Below are 12,299 nucleotides of genomic sequence, written 5' to 3' on the forward strand. Positions count from 1 at the left end.
TTCTCTCTCCTGTCTTGCTTTAGTACAGGCATGAAGGAGTTCTTCCTTTAAACTCACCTTGGAATTGCTTTTTTACTTATTTCCGTATGTCAGCTTTGGACACATCTTTATTTTTCCTACCTTTTCACCATTTTAACCTTTTCACCAGTGCATTACCATAGCACTCTGTGGGTGTCTTGGTGGTCCCTGGGCTGGAGCAACACACATGGAGATAACTCAGATGGTGTGGTGAAGCACCTGCAGAAAACTAGCAAAATGTCAGTGAGTCTTTGGTGAATTACATTAGCTTGTAAGTTTGTGCTTCAGGTAGCTCCTGGGAAGCCCTAACAGAACTTACTGGAAGAACTTGTCAGAACCCAAGTTTTACACTTGACACAACCTCAAAAAATGCATTCAGGGCTTATGTCAACTGTAGGACTCAAATAAGTTACTGGAGGTTGAAAAGGATCTGTCTCTTGGATTAAACACTGCCAAGTTACAGAACTGTGTAATGACTTTTCAAGCATACGCAGCTCTGCCATGTAAAGTGTGTCATGAGGCAAAAAATTAGGTCAGTTCATTCATAAATAGGAGATTTTCCCCTTGTTTTAATGTGATAAGACAATGCTGCTGAGATTTGCTATTCACTTGCCATTTAATCAGAGTTGAACTTGCAATGTCATTATCTGATGTTGCACATATTCAACATCAGCTAATTTAAAAATCTTTATACACATAGTCTTGTTATTTCTGTAGGGGCATTTGTTTTTTAAGAGGCTGGGCAAAATTACTGCTTCCCCTTCCCTTCTTCCCTTCTCATTCATTATGTGTCACCTCCCAGGCCCTGGACGTTACACCTTTGTGAAATTGATTATCTCATGATCCCCAAAGTTCAGCTAATAATATTCAGTTCTGAAATGTGATATCACTTATTATATTTCTTGCCATAATTTTGTCATACTCTTCAGTTTTGGCTCCTAGGTGCAGATTCTGACACTGCTACAGATCTTTTTTATAGGTCTACATGACCTTATCAGTTGCATGTTTCTTAAAATCTTTGCCATGTACTGTGACACTGATAGGGAATGCTTTGCTACGATAAATATTTACAGCTCAGTCATAGAAATGCATGGGGGTAAATTCCTGTTCAGCACATATCAACCTTCTAGCATGAAGATGGAAATGGTTGGGATGTCTTTTAGTGTAATGAATCCCAAGGAGCTGGCTTACAGAGACAGGATCTTTTTCAGACCATCAAACAGTGCCTGTAGTATGGGCTTGGGATTTATCATTGTTGTCATTGTTGGGTTTGGAGATATATTTTGTTTTGTTTTTGTTTGTGTTTGTTCCCAGTATCATCTCATTTCTTGACTTAATTTTACTTTAGGATCAACTCATACTATCCATAAGATACACCTTTTTCTTAGACTTCTGGTAGTCCCTGAAAGATTCCCATGTGTTTGTATGAATATTTTCCTCTGAAACTACTATATTACCAACGATCTGCAGCTGCCAAAAAAAAGCCACTGATGTCAGGGCCAGAAGTTCTCTAAAATTCGAAAGGATCAGGACGTCTGCTAGGGCATATTTATAAACTGAAAAAGAAATTATCTCAGTGAAGTTGAATCAAAGCTGGTTGCTGGGCCCCATTGATGCAGTTATGAGAATGCACAGGAGAAATAAATGAGTAAGTGAACATGAAGCAACATTGCATGGAATACACCATCACCCTGCTATCTTATTTTTTTCTGTCAGACAACTCTTGGGTTATTAGGTCTGTCCTGTATTAAGAAGCTGTTGTTAAAATTCCAGTATAAGCTCAAATGGCCAATGTCACTGAGTAGAACAGCAGCTTTTCTGCTGTGGGCAGTTGTGCACTATAGAAATGTCTAAGATTTCTCTAATGAAAAGTGGATATCATTTACTTTCCTGAAAATTAATGGGAAGAACTATTTAAAAAGAATAACTTTGATGAAAAAATTGGCTTTGCTGAAGGCAAAATCTCATCATCATATAGCACCTTTAAATAAAGGCCCAGATGAAGATTTAGGTCTAGAAGGTTCACAATGTCAGTAATACAATTCTCAGACTAATCTGGTGTCTGATTAGCTTCAGCTTCAAAGAGCCAGGAACACCACAGATTTTCTAGTATTATGACTTCTGTTTTTCTTTTTCTTGTCTTTTTATTTTCTATCCTGAAAATGCATCATTATGAAATTATTTACATAATCATGTAATTATATCAGGGCCAGGTTGAAACCATCATCAAGGTGATTAGAAAAAGAAGACATTGGTCCTCGGAGACCATTCACCACCATCACACGTGGAAGAAATTCACTTAAGATGAGTTAAGTCATGTGTTGTATCCCAGCTGCAGAGGAAGGTTATCTAGGGGTAAATTTGATGTTGATGCCCAAAGCTGGTGATCTCTTGAACAAAGCATACCTACCATGCTGGGAAAATCTGAGAGATTTCTATATCTCTCAGAACTACCACGCTCTGCACACTTATCTCCGTTCTCTGGTATCTCAGGAAAAAAAGAATACTAGCAACTGCAAGTAACTAGAGGCAGAAAAATGTAAACAACCAGAGATTTCCTACTCTCCCTTCAACACTTCCTTTACGGTTTTCATGTACAGAAAACTTAGATCCTCATGTTACAAGATGCTATCTCCACTAGCAGCTTTGTGGATGAGTTTAGGTTCTCTGTTATGAACGAGATGCTGTTGCAGGATTTCTGCTCTCTCACATGTGGAAGCTATGTTCCAATTTACGTCTGAAACTGGCATAGAGTATACAACAGTTTCAGGAGAAAGCAGAAATAAAATATATTGTGACAGGACTTGGGCTTAATCAGTGTAGATTTGCATATGTGAGGGATTCAGTCTGATAACATCAAAAGAGATTTGGGCCTTGCAAACAGATTATGAACTGGAACAATGCTTAAAAAAAACACCTAAAAAAACAAAAAAAAGTCCTGAATTAAATAAAAATGGCAACATTGAGACAAAGACCTGACATTTCCTTTCTATGGGCTGCAGCTCAGGATACTTGTGCTAAGGGTCCGGCTCTAGCATTTGCTCACTCCTTGTGTAAGTTTGACATGCTGAGAAGGTTGCTATGAGTAGTTCTGAAGAGCTGTGTCCATGTCCATGTTTTCAGCACTCAGTATCAAAACCCATCTGTTCATTCTGTCCTATATTCTCCATCCTTTGGATAATTCATCAGACTTACTTCAACAGTGTGGGTTTGCATATTATGGCTTTGCAGAGCAACTGTAAGAACTTTCATACAGGCCTGATGCAAAGCTAGATAAAGTCAGTGAGAGTGTTTGCACTGACTTTGGTGAGCTTTGGATCAGCTCTCCTCTTTCAGCAATGCAGACTTCCACCTGATAATTTCCTAAGCCTGCTTTAGTCATCTCAGTCAGCTTGTAATTAATGTCATTGTTTGACACTTTCAAGAAATCATTTAACTAGCCAAAAGTCTCTGCATATATAATGGTCAACTGCTATTAATAATGGACTACAATTTGTGTGGATGAGCCTTCTCCAACACAGAAGTTCAATGAGGTTAATGTCTATGAAAAAGCCTTAACTCTATATAAATTTGTGAAAGTTAAAACTTGTATCTTCAGAATTTACACAGTGTGATGTGTGTCATCACATTTACTTAGAGGAAAGACAAATCTCATTTGATTTGAAACAACTGCAGGTAGGATCAAATTGGTTTATTGTTCTGGAGAATTTATCTTCCCCTGAGACTGGCTCTTTCATTCACAGGCATAACAGGCTCGACTAAATAAATGAGCAGAGTGTACACTGTAAACCTCAAAGGGGTGAAAGTTGCTTCTCTGAAGCCGAGGAGGGCTGTAGGATGGATCCATAGCTTGAGTCTCTATTGCAACTTAGAGCTGCCACAAAATTGGAGCAGCTCTTTGTTTTTACAGTTCACAGTAAAGAGGTCTGTTAGCCTGCATGGGAGAGTAATCTTGGCAGTCTGATAACATCAGGGTCTTTTGTAATTTACCCCTTCCTTTCTTACCCTCTCTCATTTTGCATGAAAAAAAATCAAGACAAGTATGCCTGTTTCCTTTCATTGACTATGAAGGTAATAGAAATAACGTACTGAAATATGGATGGTAAAGTTGCCCAGATATAAAAAAAACCAAAGATCTACCCCAACATATTTTTTTTTTCCTGAGGATTGTAATTTAGTTCTCTATTTGTATAGTAGCTAACACCAGACTGTATAGTCCATGACTAGAATTGCTAAATTCAACATATTACTGGAGCAAATAGTAAAAACTCTCTTTAATCAAAACCTAAAAGTATGACAGAACTCAAACTCCTTTTCAGTACCTAAAAATAACGCATTTTTGTCCTCATCTAAATCAGAAACATATAAATCTGTTGCTTTGTTGGCTCAGTATATCTTGTATTTAGATTGTGTCTGGAGAATCTGTCTTGTTACACTCAAAAGCCAAGTCTGTAGATTATCTATTTCTAATTTAAATGGCTTTTACAATGTTGAATAATTTCCCTGCCTGCAAATCAAGATTCATAATCCCCAGTAGCTGCAGAGCCTGCCAAGAGTAATGGCTTGTGCTGGTAGTAGCGTTTGTTTTCATGTCAAACATACGGTACCCTTCATCCTAGTCCTCAGAGAAAAAGCCTGTCCAAGGTCCACAGGACCTGATTAGACTGCATTCTTTCTCCCCTTTACACAAGGCATGTGTGGGCTCACGTGGGAGCTCTCTCACTCACTCGCACACAAGCATACATATGTATCTGCATACACATGCCTACATGCACACATCCACACACTGATCATAAAGGAGAACAGCCAGCTTATTTAAGGCAGGCATCTGTTAGTGATTGACTTGAATTTGTCATTTACTGATTGATTGCATAGGCGTCACATCATTGATTGATTCACAGGAATGAGACTGCACTGAGGACAGTGCTAAGAAATGTAACCCGTTGGCTGTTCTGCCATGCTAACACATATGGCTTAGGCAGGGTGTTGCAAGCAGGTCAAGGGAGGTGATCCTCTCAACTCAGGGCTGGTGAGAAACATCTGGAGCGATGTGTCCAATGCTGGGCTCCCAAGGACAAAAGAGACATGGACATACTGAAGCGAGTCCAGCAAAGGGCCACAAAGATAATTAAGGGACAGGAGCATCTGATGTACAAGGAGAGGATGAGAGAGGTGGGACCGCAGCCTGGGGAAGGGAAGGCTCAGGAGGATCTTGTTCACCTGTATAAATACGTGATGGGGGGTATAAGATGGAACGAGGCTCTTCTCACTGGTTTCCACTGTCAGTACAAGAGGCAATGGGCATAACCTGAAATATATGAAAATCTGTTTAAACAGAAGAAAATACTTTTTCTACTGTAAGAGTGGTCAAACAGGGAAACAGGTTGCCCAGGGAAGTTGTGGAGTCTCCAGCCTTGGAGCTATTCAAAACCCTTATCACACAGGACACAACTCTTATCACACTGTTTCAGCTGACTGATCTGAGCTGACATCTGGACAAGATGATCCCCAGCGGTCTCTTCCCACCTCATCCATTCTGTGATTCTGTGACTTGCAGAGGCAGTGAGCATATTATTGACTGGCACCCAAAGAAATGTTCCTTCCTGTTGTGATTTTGCCTCAGTTATCAACAAAGAACCATGCAGTTGCTCTCTCACTCCTCCCCACTCCCTGGTGGGATGGGGATGAGAATCAGAATGAAAAGGCAAAACTCCTGGGTTGTAATAAAAACAGTTTATCAGAACGGCAAAGGGAGAAGAAAATAACAACAATAATACTGACAGAAAGAATATACAGTATGCAATGTGCTCACTGGCAAATGCTCAGCTTGCTCCTGAGTAGCAAAATCCCCTTCCTTCAGCCAGCTCCCCACTTAACTACTGAGTACGACATCACATGGTACAGAATATCCCATTTGATTCGCTGATTTGACTCAACTACTGAGCACGACATCACATGGTACAGAATATCCCATTTGAATGGCTGGTTTGAGTCAGCCCAACCAGCTTCTTGTGAAAATTAACACTATCCCAGCTGAAGCCAGGACACTTCCTTTTCAAGTAGTTTTCACTCCACTTACAGCCTTTCCTCTCTCAAAAAAAATCATGAAATATTAAGTGAAGAAGAAAGTTAGAATGGTTCCAGAGTGGATGGAAAGTTTATATGATTAGTGGTGTCCACCCCCTTTTCTAGAGCCTTTCCATTCATCAGACTAATTCTAGCAAGTCATTTTGTGATATTAGAAGGACACTTATTACTGAATTTGTGCAGCTAACTTTAGGTGTCTACAGTGTACATTTCTGCATCTGAGACCGTCATTCTGAAGATCCCTTTGTAACTAATGCTTGTCAGTACCAGTCAGTGAAACATAGGTCATTCTGAAGTTGATGACTTTATTCAAATGACCCCCACCCTAAAAATCCATTGGCTGTATTGATTAGAACTGTAATTACTGTGATAGGAGCGTAGAGCCCAGGAGCCATTGTACTGATATGGTACTTGCACCTTCAATTAGCTGAGATGAATGTCATCTTCAGAAGGATATCGTTTCTCGTTAAACAATGTTTCTATTGGTTCTTTGTGGTGTTTATGTGAATTCAAGGTAGGAACTGTCTTCCATGCTTTGTATATGCAGCACAGCACACAATGGACACGTGGTTTCAAAATACTATCTACATTATATCATATTATGAACAATTTTAATAACTGGCTAAAACAACATGTGTGTCATTTTGTATTTTGTTGCTTGGAGGGAGGGGAGTGTCTGATTCTGGTCTATTTTGATACCTTGTTGGTCTACAGTAAAGCATAATTAAAAGCAAGAATGTTTCTCATGTTTTCATCTGTAATAAAAAAAAAAAAAGAAAAGAAAATAAGATGTTCTGAGTTATGGGTTCAATAACAATAACAAACTATTTTTCCATCCCTTTCCTTTCCCTTGATACAAAATTTAACCAGATTTTCTGATGCAGCAGGCATATACAAGCAATATTGACTCAGGAAGTAGAGGCAGAATAAACCCAAACACTACAAAAGCCTGCTTATGTTTTTCATAGTGATGTTTACTGCAAACACACAGGCCTGTTTCGTGCGGTGGTGAGTGCAGAAATACAATTTGTCTAACCTCAGAAGTCTGTAGTTCTGATGTCTATCTTGGAGGTGCTATCTTGGTGCTGATGTCTGTCCTAGAAGGCTTCTCTTACAGTAATTGGTGACAAACATGCACTTTCATTAAAAAATTGCCTCTTTATTTCCATTAGCATTAAGTAGTGTAAACATTTTATGTTGTAGAGTTCAACACATGGTATAGTGAGTCCTTTCTATCAAGAGAAAGCATCTGCTGGCTTCATTGTATGGAAAAACAGAAAATTAACCAATATTTCTTAGATATATTCTCTCCTGCAATGTGCATCAGTGTCACACTCTGGCTTCTACACTTAGTCCACTCTGCAGGAAAATGTTTTTCTAAAACTAAATGCACCATCCTCCACATATGGGAACTGCTGGCACTGAAGAGAACATAGTATCTACTCCTTTCCTTCCTATAGCAGGCTATACACTGTATTTTCTTTATAAATTTGTTTTGTCTATACTCTCAGCCTTCCTACCCCTTCCACTTTCGCAATTACCTTAGACTGCAGCCAGTGAAAATACACTTTTCTAAGATCATGTCTACTTAATTCTCGACTATGCATTTTGGGACTCTCTTGAATAACTACTCTTACATGAGTAACAGCTTTACATCAGCAAGTCCCTGGGAATCCTGTGAATACTTACCAGTTATTCTTGCTTTTGCAGAGCCTGTGATCACCCTGTGAAGTGGAATGAATTCTCAAAGCAATTGACATTCAGGCCCCACGTCAATGTCTGCTTTACTGATCACGTCGTATTAAAACTGCTATAGCCAACAAACACTAACTGTATGAAAGAAAAGCTAAGTTTTATACTGTGTCTTAGTATAATTGTGAATAATTTTCCTTTTTGTTTTTTCTCCCTTTCACTGCAGACATATTTTACCTTATGTTACAGATTTTAATCGTGTCCCCTGTGTATATGGGGAATGCTATTTCTTTGCCTCCACATTTGGTATACAGAGTGCTGTAAAGATACGTAGCTGTTAATTTATCTTTGTTGTTTGTGTTTTTAACATGCTCCCGATCTCCAGTTCTGCTCATTTAAAGCCATAAAAGTCAACACGTTTTGTTTTATTCTTTTGTTGTTGCTGGTTTTGGACATTTAAAAATAATCTAGCTCGGATTCTCATACTGTGCACTGCTCCTTTAGAATTTGCTTTGCCAGATCTGAGCTAAGCAATTTCACAATTATATGTGCCATTTACAAACATCAATTAGATGCTTATTTGATCCCATTGTATGCATAGAACATTACATTTATTTATAAGAGACACTAGTGAAAGAGCAGGACAAATAAACATAAAGACATATTGTTACCATTTCTTTAATAGGAAAAGACCTTTAATCTGTTAAAAAAAGTCAAGGAAGGCATCTCACGAAAAAAGTCAAATTTTGCATTAGATTACATTTCATGGGTTTCAATGCAACCAGGAGCTGGAATTTTGTTTCCTTTTCACCCACATTTTTTGTTGAAAACATGATTGAAAATGCCATTGAAATTCTTCTTTAAATGTGTCGTGTACTAAAAATACAGTTTTCCTCCAGTAAATAAAGCATTTCAAAAATGGTTTTAATTAAAATGTCATAGGAAGTATTGAAGAGAATTTCACAAAATTTTATGGCTTTTATTCTTCATGAAGAGTTCCATCTTTTCACAAAACTGTTTCTCACCAGAAAAAAAATCAGATATCTCTATATATTACATATTTTTTGTTACTGTGAAGATTTAGAAAAGAATAATAAATATTAAAGTATACTCTCATCTGCACCGATTTCAGTTACATGCTTCCATTCCAAAAAAATGGACACAGTCTTTCCTCAGTAAAGGCTGAACACAGAAAATGCTCAGAGAAACCTCGCAGATGCTTAAGGTCATTCAGGGTCAAAACTGTAAAGATTCTTAAATCAATACAGTTAGTTTCGGTGAAGAAACTGAGGTCAGAGTTGCTGGTGGATTTTCTCTAGATCTGTCCTACAAAATCTACGTAACTGGATCATTGTATGTAATACTAAATATTCAAAAGCTGCTATTAACAAAAGCTAATTAGCAGCAGATAGTCTTTTTTGCAATCGAGATTAGTACTGGCATAAAATTACAAATTATGGTACCTACTGCTTTACCTTAATACAGAGAGTTTACTTCTGAAATAGAGCTCCCTATATTGTAGTTTCCACTACAAACTGCAGGCTGCCTCTATCAGCAAATTTGGCAAATCCTGTAGCAATGAAAATGATTTTCATCTAGTTAGTGAGAGCTGATTGCAAACAAATATTTTGAGAGCCTCGAGCTGCATTTGAACAAGGGATCCAGAGCAAACAATTCTTGCCCATTCACTAATCCCATTCATTAGAAGCTCAGTGATTGCCTCATTAGTGTGATGCAGTGCAGAGACAGACTGATAGAGCTTTCAATAAGCCAGTTTATACAGCAGATGCATTTGACACCAATGACCCAGGTGAGTATTTCTCTACTGAAAGTATAGAAGCTGCTTGGTTTAGGGCAAGCATAAAATCTCCATGCGGCAACACAGACATACTCCCACTTGTTGTGTATTACAGACTTGGTTATGATGGCAAATGCTATTTTAAAAAAACATCATTCCATGACGTTGCTGTAAAACAGTATATTCATACTAAATCATAGAATCAGAGAATGGTTTGAGTTGGAAGGGATCTTGAAGTGTCATTCAGTCCAACTGCCTTACCATGGCCAGGGACATCTTCCACTAGATCATGTTGCTCAAAGCGCCACTCAGCTTTGTCTTGAACAGTTCCAGGGAGGGGGCATCCAAAACTTCTCTAGGCAACCTCTCCCAGTGCCTCACCACCCTCAGTGTAAAAAATATCTTCTTTTATATCTAATCTATATCTACTCTCTTTCATATTAAAACAGCATCCTCTTGTCCTATCACTAAAAAACCTAGTAAAAAGTCTCTCCCTGTCTTTCTTATAAGCTCCATTTATATACTGAAAGGACAAAATAAGATCTTCCCAGAGTGTTCTCTCCGCCAGGCTGAAAAACCCGAATTATCTTAGCCTTTCTTCATAGGAGAGGTGCTCCAGTCCTCTGACCATTTTTGTGGCCCTCCTCTGGACCGATCATAACATGCCCATATCTTTCTTATCCTGGGGACCCCAGAGCGGTACGCATTACTCCTGGTGGAGCCTCACAAAAGCAGAGTTGGAGAACCACCTCGCTTGAGCTGCTGGCCACGCTTCTTTGGATGCAACCTAGGACATGGCTGGCTTTCTGAGCTGTGAGCACACGTTGAAAACTCATGTCCAATTTTTCATTTGCCAGTATCCTCCAGTCCTCCACAGGGCTGCACTTAACCCGTTCACCCCTCATCCTCACCAAACTGAGTGGTGCAATTGACACACCAGAAGGACAGGATGCCATCCAGAGGGACTTGGACAAGCTCGAGAAGTGGTCCTGTGTGAACTGCATGAGGTTCAACAAGGCCAAGTGCAAGGTCCTGGACCTGGGTCGGGGCAACCTCCAGTATCAATCCAGGCTGGGGAATGAAGGGCTTGAGAGCAGCCCTGCTGAGAAGGACTTGGGGGTACTGGAGGATGAAAAGCTGGACGTGAGCCATGAATGTGCGCTCGCAGCCTAGAAGGCTAACCGTATCTTGGGCTGCATCGAAAGAAGAGTGGTCAGCAGGTCGAGGGAGGTGATTCTGCCCCTCTGCTCTGGTGAGACCTCACCCGGTGTACTGCGTCCAGCTCTGGAGCCCTCAGCACAAGGTCATGGAGCTGTTGGAGCCGTCCAGAGGAGAGCCACAAAAATTATCTAAGAGCTGGGTCACCTCTCCTATGAGGAAAACCTGAGAGAGTTGGGGCTGTTCAGCCTGCAGGAGAGAAGGCTGCAGGGAGATCTTATAGCAGCCTTTCAGTATCTGAAGGAGGCCTATAGGAAAGATGGGGACAATCTTCTTAGCCAGGCCTGTTGTGTCAGGACAAGGAGTAATGGCTTTAAACTAAGGGAGGGTAGATTTAGACTGGAAATAAGGACAACATTTTTTTACAATGAGGGTGGTGAAACACTGGAGCAGATTGCCCAGAGAGGCAGTGGAGGCCCCATCTATGGAAACATTCAAGGTCAGGTTGGATGGGGCTCTGAGCAACCTGATCTAGTTGAAGATATCTATGCTTACTGCAGTGGGTTTGGACTATATGACCTCTAAAGGTCCCTTCCAACCCAAAGCATTCCATGATGCTGTGATTCATTCTATATTGATACTGACCCAGGTGCAGGACCTTGCCCTTGGCCTTGCTGAACTTCATGAAATTCACACTGGCCCACTCCTCAAGCCTGCCAAGGTCCCTCTGGATGACATCCTTTCCCTTTACTGTGTCAACTGCACCGCTCAGCTTTGTGTCATCCACAAACGTGCTGACAGTGCACTTGATCGCCATGTCTATGTCATTGATAAAGATATTGAACAGTGCTGGGCCTGATATGGACCTGAGGGACACCACTTGTTACTAATGTCGATTTGGACAATGACCCATTGTCTGCAACATTGAGTGCAACTTCAGTTGCAACTGCAAGTGAATATATGTTTTCTATTGCTTTACTCACTTCACAGGCATGTTTACCTGCTCCTTCCTCATGACAAATTTATCTAAGAATGCCATTAAAGAGCTGTTCATGCTACTGATGCTTTGGATGAAAATGCTGTCATAATTTTTCCTTCTTTACACTATCACAGGTGTCAAAACTGATAGTGTTGTGTATACCATCTACTCTTCAATAATCTTTTTGACCTTTTGACCCCTGTTATGAGACATGTGAAAACTTCTATGGGATATATAAATCTACTGTGCTGAGAAGATGACTAGTTGATCTAACCAGGAGGTAGTCTTTAGGAGTATTCTGTGTCTCAATCACCACAAAATAGGACATAAAACCAGTTCTATTGACTCATCTCAACGATCTGTATTACTTGGCATTCTGTCTCCACCACTGGCCAGAGACAAGAACCTAGGGGACAGAAAAAGTACTTATGATTCTTCTTCCGTAATAATGTCTCAGTCTCCATTCTTAATTTTTCCATTGAGAGGATTTCCAAATGATGCTGTGGTTTGCAAAGGAGTTTCAAAGGTCTACTACCAAACGAGAAAGGAAAGATAATAAACAAATCA

General features: G+C 39.8%; 1 protein-coding gene across 17 annotated transcripts in view; it reads left to right on the forward strand.

Annotated features, from left to right (window-relative positions):
• The window catches only part of TSNARE1 (t-SNARE domain containing 1), a 553,318-nt gene extending 541,045 nt beyond the window's left edge, over nucleotides 1–12,273 (forward strand). For all 17 annotated transcript variants that reach the window (XM_075415477.1, XM_075415474.1, XM_075415475.1 and 14 more), the window contains one exon: nucleotides 7,816–12,273. The gene's annotated coding sequence lies outside the window, so the exon portion shown is untranslated. The remainder of the gene's footprint in view (nucleotides 1–7,815) is intronic.
• The last annotated feature ends 26 nt before the right edge of the window (nucleotides 12,274–12,299 follow it).

The sequence above is a fragment of the Opisthocomus hoazin genome, chromosome 3 (genome assembly GCF_030867145.1).
Source record: "Opisthocomus hoazin isolate bOpiHoa1 chromosome 3, bOpiHoa1.hap1, whole genome shotgun sequence".
NCBI classification, from domain to species: Eukaryota; Metazoa; Chordata; class Aves; order Opisthocomiformes; family Opisthocomidae; genus Opisthocomus; species Opisthocomus hoazin.